This window comes from Heloderma suspectum, chromosome 6 (assembly GCF_057233095.1).
Source record: "Heloderma suspectum isolate Gila_16-S chromosome 6, 16-S_ref, whole genome shotgun sequence".
NCBI lineage: Eukaryota > Metazoa > Chordata > Lepidosauria > Squamata > Helodermatidae > Heloderma > Heloderma suspectum.
This window is the reverse complement of record NC_139463.1, coordinates 39,579,419-39,590,479: the sequence shown is the minus strand read 5'-3', so window position 1 is coordinate 39,590,479 and position 11,061 is coordinate 39,579,419.

The window sequence follows — 11,061 nt, the reverse complement described above, 5'->3', positions numbered from 1 at the left end:
GCACAACAAATGAGATTTAAAACAAAACGCGTGCAGGGTTTCCTCCTCGGTTTCAGCGATTTAATATTGGACCTACCCATCCACAAATAGGCATTTTGAACCTTGCTGTGAATTCCCGCTCCCCACCCACACAGAAAACTGAAATGGCACTACGGGGGGTGGAGGCGAGAGAAAGGAAACTTATGACCGTTTCCAGTCTTGTGCGAGGCCTTTTTACCATCTCCAGCACGAAATGCTGCATGAATTCGGTCCCATCAACATTCCCAAGACAAAAATCGGAACCTGCCCAGGGATTGGGGGTTGCGGACTGGGCAGCAGCTTTTGAAAAGAAAGCCCTCCGCCGCCGAGACAGTCTTCTGTAAGTCACGGTGGTTGCTGCTCTCCACCCCCGCCCCGTATGGATACGTGCCCCCCCCGCACCCCCCCGGGATTTGGGAAGAAGAAGCGCGAGTTGGGGAGGAGGAGGAGAGTTCAACTTTGCTCGGACGGTGAGTGTAATCGGATATATATGCGCGCCCCCTTTGGAGGAGGGGGTAGATTGGGCCGGACGTGTGTGTGTGCGGGAGGCTTGCAGCCAATCTAAAAGTTCGGGGGGGCACCCAAAAAAGTAGGGAGGCCGTTCATCTGGTTTGCAGGCCTTTTAAAGGCAAAATTGTAAACTGTTTATTGTTATTTGTTGGTAAAAAAAATTAGGGGTGGCTGAGACAACTGCGGAGGTCCCCACTAGCCCACCCCTGGCTACGGGCCTGCGGGGGAGAGGGGGGGCTTCCGAGGCTGCGGCCCACGCGGAGCCTTCCCAGCGGGAGCAGCAAGGGCAGGGCAGCGCTTCCTCGTGCCGAGGGAGGTCTTGGGCCGGAACCAGAGCCTAGCAAGCGCGGGGGGGTGCGGAACAGGAAGGGGGACGCCCCTCCCCCGCCGCCCCGGCGGGCTCCCCAGGCGAGGGCCGCTGCTGCTGCTGCAAAGGGGGCGAGACGAGGCACCTTCGGAGCTGCAGACAGGTGCCTGGGAGCCGGCGGAGCGGAGCGGGGTGGGGGCGGGCGGCGGCGCATCGCGGGGGCGGCCCGCCAGGGAGCCCTGCACAGCCTTCGCCCCGCGGCAGCCGCGGGCTCGGCTGGGCCGGCAGCCGAGGGGAAGCGCCATACAAGGCCTGGATCCGGCCCCGCCTCGCGGCCCTTATTTGGCGGCGCGTTCCGGCTCCCGGGTGGCCTCTCCGTTCCTCCCCCCCGGCGTGCTACAAGTGGAAAGAGAGCGAGCGAGCGGGAGGGAGGCGGAGCGGAACCCGCGGCCTTGCAAGGCGCCGCCCGCCCGGGGGACGGGAGAACGGGCCGGCCGGCCGGAGACGGCGGGGAGGGCGCGGGGGAGGGGGCGCGCGCGCGCTGGGAGCCCGCGGGGCCTTGGCGCGGCCTGGCCGGGCTTACGCTCAGGCGTGGGCAACGCCCCCGTGTGGAAATGCTCCCGAATTCCGCCCCGCAGCCAGGATTTTGTTGCAAGGCAGGATTCGCGTCGAGTCCTTCTTTTTTCCTCCCTTCCTTCTTCTTCTGGAAGGCTGCGGGGGGGAAATGGACGCCCCCCCATTTCCTCCCCTGAGACGAGCCACCGCGGGCCCCCATATTTCCCCTCTCGGTGCACGTGTCATGATTGCAATCACACGCGCGCGACAGTCAGAATGGGGGAGGGAGCCACCGCCAAAGACAAGCGAAGGATCGCCTGCAAATACATCCCCTTCCAGGGTGGAATAGGGGCTCCCGGTCCCCCCCCCCCCATTTCAGGCCACGGGAGATTATTTTTCAGGCTCGCGCATATTACGAGGGCTCACGCGTTTTAACAGGATAGATCGTGTCCTGGACGGGGAGCGACCCTCCACCTTTCTCCACTTGCATTTTTTCCTATTATTACCCTTTATAGCATTTGTAGCTCTTATAGCGGTTGGTAATGCTGTCTCAAAGTGAAGCTGGCTTCTCTTATCCAGAACAAATGGCATGAAACTGGTAACTGAAAAAAGGAACGTTCTTTAAAGCTAACTGATGGAAGTTCCTTTTTATAGCTGGTGTCTACCCAAACAACCTGTAGAACTGGGGCTGGGTGGGCTGGGGGAGGTTAAAGGCATGTACTGCTTTTGCCACCCTAACTCACTGTACTACACCCAACAAACACGGAGACACCAAGCTCAGGTTGGGACCCCGGGGGAGCACACAGCCCTAAGGCTGGCCCTTCATACAGCAGTTGCTTGCTGTTTACATTGACAATTGTCTTACTTCTGTATGATGTGTTTGTTTTTAAGTATTGTAACAAGCTGCCTTGGGATGTTATGGTAGAACGGCAGGATAAAAATCTTATAGGATCGCAGCCTGAAGAGTGCCTGTCTTTTTATAATAGAAGGAAACAGGCCTATGATGTAGAGAAAGAATCACATAGGTAAGCACATCAAAGGCGCAAATCCCCTTCCTTAAGAGGGGGCTGACCTTTATTTGTGTTGATGGAATGGCTGGAGTTAAGAAGTTTTAAAAAATAAACAACATCAAATGCTCTTGAAATACTTTTTCTTTTCTTTTTCAGTTCACAATTGTTGATATCCAGTTCAATGGGACTTACTCCCTAGGAAGTGTGTTTGCTAAGACTACAGCAGTCTTCATCTTGAATATATCTAACGCCTTTAGACGTTACTGAGCATCTCTCCCCTGCCCTCATTCTGGTGCTGCTTCTCCTTCTCAACGGAGGAGTTAAGAATAAGTGACGTTGATGCCTGCTGAGGGCAGGGGGCCAACTGCTAGCGAGCTTGCTGGAAGTGGGCACCAGACCTTCCTGTTGTGGGCAAACCGCGGAGGTTTTGGCTGCCTGCTCTGAGCGGTCTAGTCAGTAGGCGTCCAAGATCTTGGTCAAAATAAACCTACTCCCAACAGTGAAACCACACAACTCTCAGGCCATCTTCACACAAAACCAGACAGTTTGTCCTCCCTCCTCTCCAGCCAGGACATCTGGGGTGTCTGAATGCAGGGGATCCAGATGGCACCCCACTCCCCATTTCATTTAACATGGAGTGCATTTTGAGGGGGCTTGTGTGGGCACAACTTCATGGTGAATCATTGTGCCCCATTGAGCATGTCTGCCTACCTCCCGTGTTTCATGGCTATGTAAATCTGCCATCTAAAGCCACCACTGCATCATGCTTTATGACAGGGCCACCTCTGGGTGTAGGAGCCAGGTAACCAGTACTGAACGTCAAAGGGGAGGACTGCTAAAGCCTGCTCTGAGACTGTGAATTTAAAGCTTGCCTGAAAGCCGCTGTCACCTGTGGGGGCTGGGGGAGGACAATATTTTTAGGGGCTCTAATGATGATGCAGCATGCACAAGTGAAGGCAATGGCCCTCTTCTGCTGTTGCCCCTTCCAACAAATGGTATTGAGAGGTACACTGCTTCTGAACTTGGAGTTTCCATTTCTTAGGTCTAATCCCCTTTTAAAGCCATCACTACATTTTGTGGCAGCAAATTCTATACCTTAACTATGTGTTCTATGAATAAGTACTTTTTGGGGGGTCTGCAATGGCTGCTGGGGCACATTTCTAAGATCATAAGGCGAACATCGTGGGTCAGCTCGGTGTGCCCTCCCTTCTGAAAGCCATTTCCCTTAATCCACAAATATGTGGAAAGGAAAGAAGTGAGTGGAAAATAGTTTTGGATTTCCTGGTTGGATAGGAAGGTGGGATATAAAATAATCAAATAAGCCAGGGAACCCACAGGAACGATCTTAAATACTAATAGCAAACTCATTCTCTGAGTGTGTATCCTCACATAGCCCAAACTGTACTGTCCAAGCACAGGAGAGAGATATTGGTAGGTTTGGGGAAATCCCAAGGTTTGCAGAAGTGCAAAAAATCTTTAGGAAAACCAGGGGAGTGAGCAACTCTAAAACAGCCTGGTGAGGACCATCCATAGTCAGTGGCAATGGTGCAGCTAGGGCTGGAGCTTAGGGCCAAAGTTGAGGACCCTGGAGTGACCTCCCCCAAATGATAACCCAGAGAGTAGCAGACAATGGGAGCAGCAGGGCAGCAGAAATGAAATCCTTATACCTGTAGCCATGATGATGCTATGATTTAAGGGAGTGTAAAATGCAAAACTGCACATGCTCAGAGTACACTCTTTTTTTTTTTTAATCAGGGTTGGCAAACATGGATGCCTAAAAAGGACCCCCATACGACCATTAAGTCCAGGGTCTAAATTTACCTGGCTGCACCACTGCTCAGTGGGTATGAAATACTGATTGGGGGTGTATGTGTGTGTGTGAAAACTGTGGTGGTGGTGGAGGAATGGAGTATCCTGGGAAAGGGCATGGCTGGCTGGAACCCTGAACAGGAGGACTACACAGTCCAGTAAACAGTTAAGTTTCTAGAGCTTCACACCATCTTCTGACAATAGCTGTGGTCTTGTGTGTGGGCCAAACCCCAGTTTCATTCCTGGGCTGCTTAGAGGAGCACTCTGTAGGAGGCAGCCTTTAGACAGCTGGAAGGGGCTTTCCCTGCCTTGAAGCAGATGCTCCTGCTACTGAGGAAGAAGAGCAGTTGGTGGAGGAGAGGCAGGCAGCCTGATGCCTACAGGGATTAGCAGAGGCCAAGCAAGAGCAAAGGGATCCCAAAAGTAATAGGGGAGGCAAGGAGTCTGCTGCATCCAAGTGTGAAGCCGGGGTGTGCCACTCTGTCGTGAGAGCCAATGTAGTGTTGGTCTAGGACTGGAGAGATCCCAGGTTCAAATCCCTTCTCAGCTCACGGGGTGACACAGAACTCTGAGTGTATATTTGGGTGGGGAAATGGAACCCCCTGGAGGGATGGAGTGAAAAAGGGCATGGCAAGCTGATTGGAATCCTGAACAGGAGCATGCCGCACTGCAACATCTTGTTGCAGGTCTCACTTGTGGATTGAATGGATGTTTGTGGAGGAGGGGGCAGTACTTAGGGATGTATGGACTGTGTAAAATCTGTCCCGCCTGTGTTTCATGGATTGTCAAGAGCTTTCCATTCTGCAGTCTGCCCATTATGGAATTGGATTTTTTTAGCTCCCGAATTTGCGCAAATCTGCATGTGCAAAAATGCACAGATTTCCCCCAAACATGCAAAATTCCCTGAAATGTGCATTTTCACACTTTAGCCTATGCGAAATGTGCCTCTTTGGCAGTTTTAAAAAATGTGTATTTTTCAACTGCAAAATGTGCACAAAATCAGGAAAGTTAAGAAAACCGGTTTGCAAGTCAGCGGAATCCATCCAACAGGGGAAAAGCTGGTCTGCTGCAGAATCTGCTGGTCGGATGCATCAAAATCTGAACTCCCTTGGTTCTGTTGCAGATTTCTCCAACATCCCTAGCAGTACTCTTCTTTGACAGGCACAGCGGAGAGAGGTTAAACTGGAGACAATGGCACAGCGGTAGCTGATGTGACTATAGACATGCAAGAAGGCTATATGGGCCCTATTATTCTGGTGGTGATGGAATAAAGTTGTGGTATCATTTTAATGCTTTGCATGTGGCAGAACACCTAACACCAACCTAGCACAAATAATCTTTTCTTTAGCACCTTCCAAATATGGTCTGTTTAATAATGATATGCCTCATCCTACAGTATCTTATGGAGTGCAAGGGCTGAGGACATCTAGTGAAATGACACATCTTAATTCTCATCTTTAGATTAAAGACTTCAAATCAGGCTTGGGCTGCAATCCTATGCATGCTTACTTGGGAGTATACCCCAGCGAACTCCATGGGACATTTTGCTGAGTAAGCACACATAGAATTGTGCTGTACAACGGTCAGTCTCAGAGCTATGATGTTGGATTAGATCCCCACTAAGCTCAGAGGAGCTGTTAAAGCAAGCATGAATCTGCTCCCGCATGAACCTTCTCAGACATTGTTTCAGCATCCAAGGCCTTGTTCTGTGTCCCATTGCCTTCCAAGGAATGGTTGCCTGGGATGCAGGACAGGGCCGCCTCAGTGGTGGCACCCAGATCATGGCATTCCCTCCCTAGAATGGTTCGGGTGGCTCCCTCTCTTTTAAGCTTCAGGTGTGCTGTGAAGACTTGGAACATTTCAATTGGCTTTTGCTTTGGGCTATTTTTATTTCTCCTTCTGTTGATTGCATCTTATTTTGCTTTCAGTTTTAACTGTATTTTAATTGATATTATTTTAAGTTGCTGTGGAGTCAAAAGGTAGAGTGTAAATATCATCTTTATAAGTAGATATAGATACAATGAGCATTTGCCATCCTCAATTTTATGTCGTTGCAAAGCACCAAAGCGCACTTCGGTCAATTCCTAACAAATAGAAACCCAGAGTTTTAATATGGAAATCAACATTAGGATATGTACAATATAGATATTTTTATATCCTAGGGGGAGGGACAGGGGGTTAAATTAATGGCTTTGCTCCTTTCCACCTATTTGGCCTCATGGATTTCATGCTTCACTAACTGAAGTCCCTGTCCCCAGTTTCTTTCTAGCCACCTTGGGCAATGGAACAAGGACTCCTTTGCTACCCCCATTTTTGGACACAAGCCTTGGCAGGCTGGCTTACAAAGAAGCTTTTAATAGGTACATTTTGTGGGTGTGCTTGGAACATATCCAATTGCAACATGTGCCCTATATTATTATTTGTCTTATGCACAGATCCCATTACAACAGCTATCATAGCATCTCCTGTTGGTTTTTTGTAGTAGTATCTGTCCTTACTGCATATCTATAAGGGAAGAGTTAGGCATAGCAGTTCCTGGTTTCTAGATAGAGAACTGAGGCTGAGAGAAGGGGAATAGCTGAATCCCTCCTCCAAAAGAGATCAGCAAAGAGTTCAACAAAGACTGTTCAAACATTCTCAGATATTCTTCTCCTTTGAAAAAACTGTCTTAGGTCTGTCCTAGCTAAACCTAGATTCCGAAGTGACAAGCTAGCAATGGACTAGCCTTCTTTAAGGCAGGTGCAACATGGGAACATCAGAGGAAGGTTAACTTTCCAGCCCCACTCCCCAGCCTTGGGGGACCAAGATTACGCACAGGAGGCAAGATGTACAGAACAGGCCTCTTCCCTTGACTCTAGAGGTTCTAGTGCCACCCACTTCCCCACGGCCTAACCCCAAATGCAGAACAATAACAATAAAAACTTTATTCCAGACTTTATAGTGGAGGGGCTGAGTGTTTGCCTTCTTCTATTGGCAGACACAGGTGAGAATTTAATTCGTAATTACTGTACAGGAGCAAGCAGGCACTGGCCCAAGCTGTCCTCACCCTATGAGATGGTGAAAGGCAGGTTCCAGCCCTGCATCCGTTTGAGTGCCAGGAAGCCCAGCCCCAAACCTGGCAGCGTTCCACATGGTACCAACCAACATGAGTGTAGAGTTTCGCCTGGGGAGATGATGAGTCTACAGAGGGTGGAGGGGCAAAAGAGCAGGCAGTGCGTGAACACAGTACTAGTTACACCCCTTTGCCTCAGACATCTTTTGCCACCAAGTTCAGGGAAAGGGGGCGAGGGATACTCCTTGCTAATAATCCAAAAGATGGTTTACAAGACAGACAAACACACACACACACACACACACACACACACACACACTTTAATTACAGGCTGAACAGTTTGACTGATAAAGTACCTGCCTCTCAGAATGTCAGCTCTGTTCAGAGTGCGGAAGAAAAAGAGCTCATAGTGTATACAAAGAGAGAGAAAAGAAGAAGAGAAAAGGCCCAGCCCCAAACTCCTGTTCTCAGGCAGCACCTGGCTTGTCTAGCTGTCAGCTGTTCCTCTGGTCTGAGGCAGTTTCACATTGTAAGAATGTCCTGGGGCTGAGGGAAGGGGATAAACATTGGGGGCAGGGCGGGTAAATTGTTTGCTCCCTTTTTTCCCAACCTTGCTTTTCGTCTTTCATGTGACTTTTACAAAACATGTACAGACAAAGACTGAAAATTATGAGGCCTTAAATTTGAAGCAAACTGTGTGATATACCTTAGGAATTTGAAACCTGTAGTTAGGTAATGCTAAGTTGCTAGAGTACTGCACTACTATATGCGTAGGGCTGCCCTTGAAGATTGAGGCTAGAATTGAAGATCACAGCCCCTCTCCTTAAGGAGGCAGAACAAAAGCAGCACATTCATTGGTGTTCCAGGGATCTGTTCTGGCTTCCTGTTGCCTTTAAGGTATTGCTATTGATTTGCAAAGCCCTAAGTAGCTTGCATCTTATACAGCTATTGCTGTATAAAAAAATCAGCTGAGAGCGGATCTTCTTTGACTACACCATGTGTGTACAAGAAGGATGTGTACGGAGATATTCTCCATTGCCATTCCATTATTACAGAACTCTTTTCCCCCTGAAGACTTGCCAAAGCCCAATCTAGTATCTTCCAGAGAGGTTGAAAAACCTTTCCTCACCTGTACCATACCACTGGCTTTTAAGGTTAGTTTGGGAGATATTTTATATCTTGGATGATTGTATGGGTTTATATTTGGTGTTTGTGTGTGTGAGGACGTTTTTTGAACAATCAAGCAATGAAGCTTTGAGAGTGTGATCCTACCCCCGCATTGGAGGCAATGAGATTAAATGGTTAGAGCAGATAGGGGGTTAGAAGAATGTAGGATCAAAAGTCTTGGATTCTGATCATGGTTCTCCCATTGACAAGTTCATGTTCTCCAATACATCACAGATGACAATAGGGACCTGCTTGTAACACCCCCATCATTTCAAGGATCGTTGCCTATATTCCACAATTACACATTACTGAAAGCTGTATTCCAACTGCTGCATGCAGTATTGGCTTACTCCACAATAGCCCACCCTCCTCTGATTTAAAAGCCAAGATGGTGATAGTTCTTTTGGTTAAAGGGAGACTAGGAAACAAAATTGTCCTGCATCATGTTTGCAGGAGTTCAAAATATACCTCAGCAGCTGCAGAGTATGAAATGGCAGGCTTTGTGCTGTGTGGTGCCTTAGTGCTCACGTGCACACATTTTCATGGCTGTGCGCTGGAGCAGTAGTCTTCAGCCTTTTCAGACCTGGTATCCATTCTTAGCCCAAATGTGCATTTGGGGAGCTACTTAATTTTTTTAGGGAGCAATCCTATGGCTGCTAGTCAGCGGCTAGACGGCCATAGGATACGTCGGTTTCCGGGAACCGACCTTGGAGCCCGCGCTCCGAGGTCGGTTCCCAGAGAACCAACCTTCCCACACTCCCGTGCTGCCTCACAGGCAGCTTGGAATGGCCCTGTGCTCAGAAGAGGAGCATGGAGTGGTGAAAGCAAGGTGTTCCGGGGGACATTCCGGGGTGGGGAAGGCAGAAATGCTGGTATGACACATCCTATGTGTTGTCCAGCAGCTGCTTCCCCCGCTCTGCCTTCCCATGGCTAGACAGCTGAAATCGGCTGTCTAGCTGCAAATGCAGGGTGGCTGAAGCACAGAGGGGACGATCCCTTTGCGCTTCTCCTGCTCTGCATTGGATAGGTGGTCGCCTCCGAGTTTGGAGGCGGCTGCCTTTCCCCATAGGATTGTGCCCTTAATCATATAGTTACATGGTGGTAATGCTGCTGTTGCAATCCACCTCAGGTCAGGTCACAACCCAATAGTGGTTCCTGATTGACACAGCTGAAGAGAAAGACATTATGCCTTCACCCACTCAAGAGTATTAACTGCTAGAGATCGGGAATGGGGCTGAATCCTGAAGAAAGACAATGCTAGCAGTGTACTCTCATGACAAGGCATCCCCCAAAGACAAAAATAGGGACAGTGATTTACTAGGGACAGGGATCAGAAACAAGGGATTATCCCTGATAAATAGGGAGAGTTGGAGCATATGCAAATAACTGGGCTTAGGCAAGTATGATGGCAGTACTAATAACAACTAGTGATGGACAAATCTGTCACATTCCTTTCTTATTTTTCCAGTACTTTCATTCTGTCCTGTTCCCACATCAGTTTGCAATTTCCCCACTAAAAACTCAAGCTGAAAATGCATATATATTTTCATGCACATTTCTCAAAATGTATGCATTTTTGCACACACTCTTCCGGATATACTTTGTATGCACTTTTCCAAATATACACATTCTTGCCCCCTCTTCCCAAAGCAATTTCCCCTAATATGATGCATTTTTGTGCACTCTTTCATGTAATATATACATTTTTGTGTGTACTTTCCCCTAATATATGCATATTCTGTGCACTTTTTCCTATTATACATGTCTTTTGTGCACATTATTTGATTTGCGAACTGCATCACAAAATTGTGAAAAGTGTGAATATTGCCATATAACTGCATGCTGTTTAGCGTGCAGGTTTGAGAAGTGCAAATTTTGCAGTTAAAATGCAAATCCAATGAATTACTCCTCTATCCCTAGTAACAACAACAGCAGTGCATTATTTTACACAGTCAATGCCATGATTTTCTCTGTTAGTACACTCTGAGGTCCTTTAATGACAGAGACAAATTAAGAGGGGTGGGGGAATCGTTCAAGCTGGTAGCTTCCACCAAAACCACACATTTTGAATATTAGCAACCATGCTTGTGTGCCTACAAGATGCTTTCGGCTGCGTGGCCTTTCAGTATCAGCTGACATGTACGTTCTCTCTCTAGGCTCTAGGTCTTGTGACATTGGGGTGTGCTGCCCAAACACTGTAGTCCAAGCAAATGTGCTCAGGAAGGTGATTCAGATTTGGTTGATACACCCCCCACCCAGGTGTGGGAAAAGGATGCACATGAGAAGAAAGGATGAAGGCAGTTTCAAGGCGGAGGTTAAAAAAAGGAAACAGTTTGTTTTGAGTGAATAAGAAACTATATACAAACCCAGTTCAGAGCATCTATTCAGAGCATCTATTTCCCCATTTATTAACTAGCTTTATATAGAGACTAGTGATGACAGTTGAAAATATTGAGCGTATTGACATCTGGGTGAGTTCATCATTGATGAGGATGTATCAATGCCATAGACTTGAACAGCTCTTAAGAATAATTTCCTTGCCCAAGGGAAACCTGTGAAGTGCAGTTTTGTGATGCATGTGCAGAACCTCTAACAAAGAATTCTCAGCACCTTTGCCAAACTACAGTTCCCAC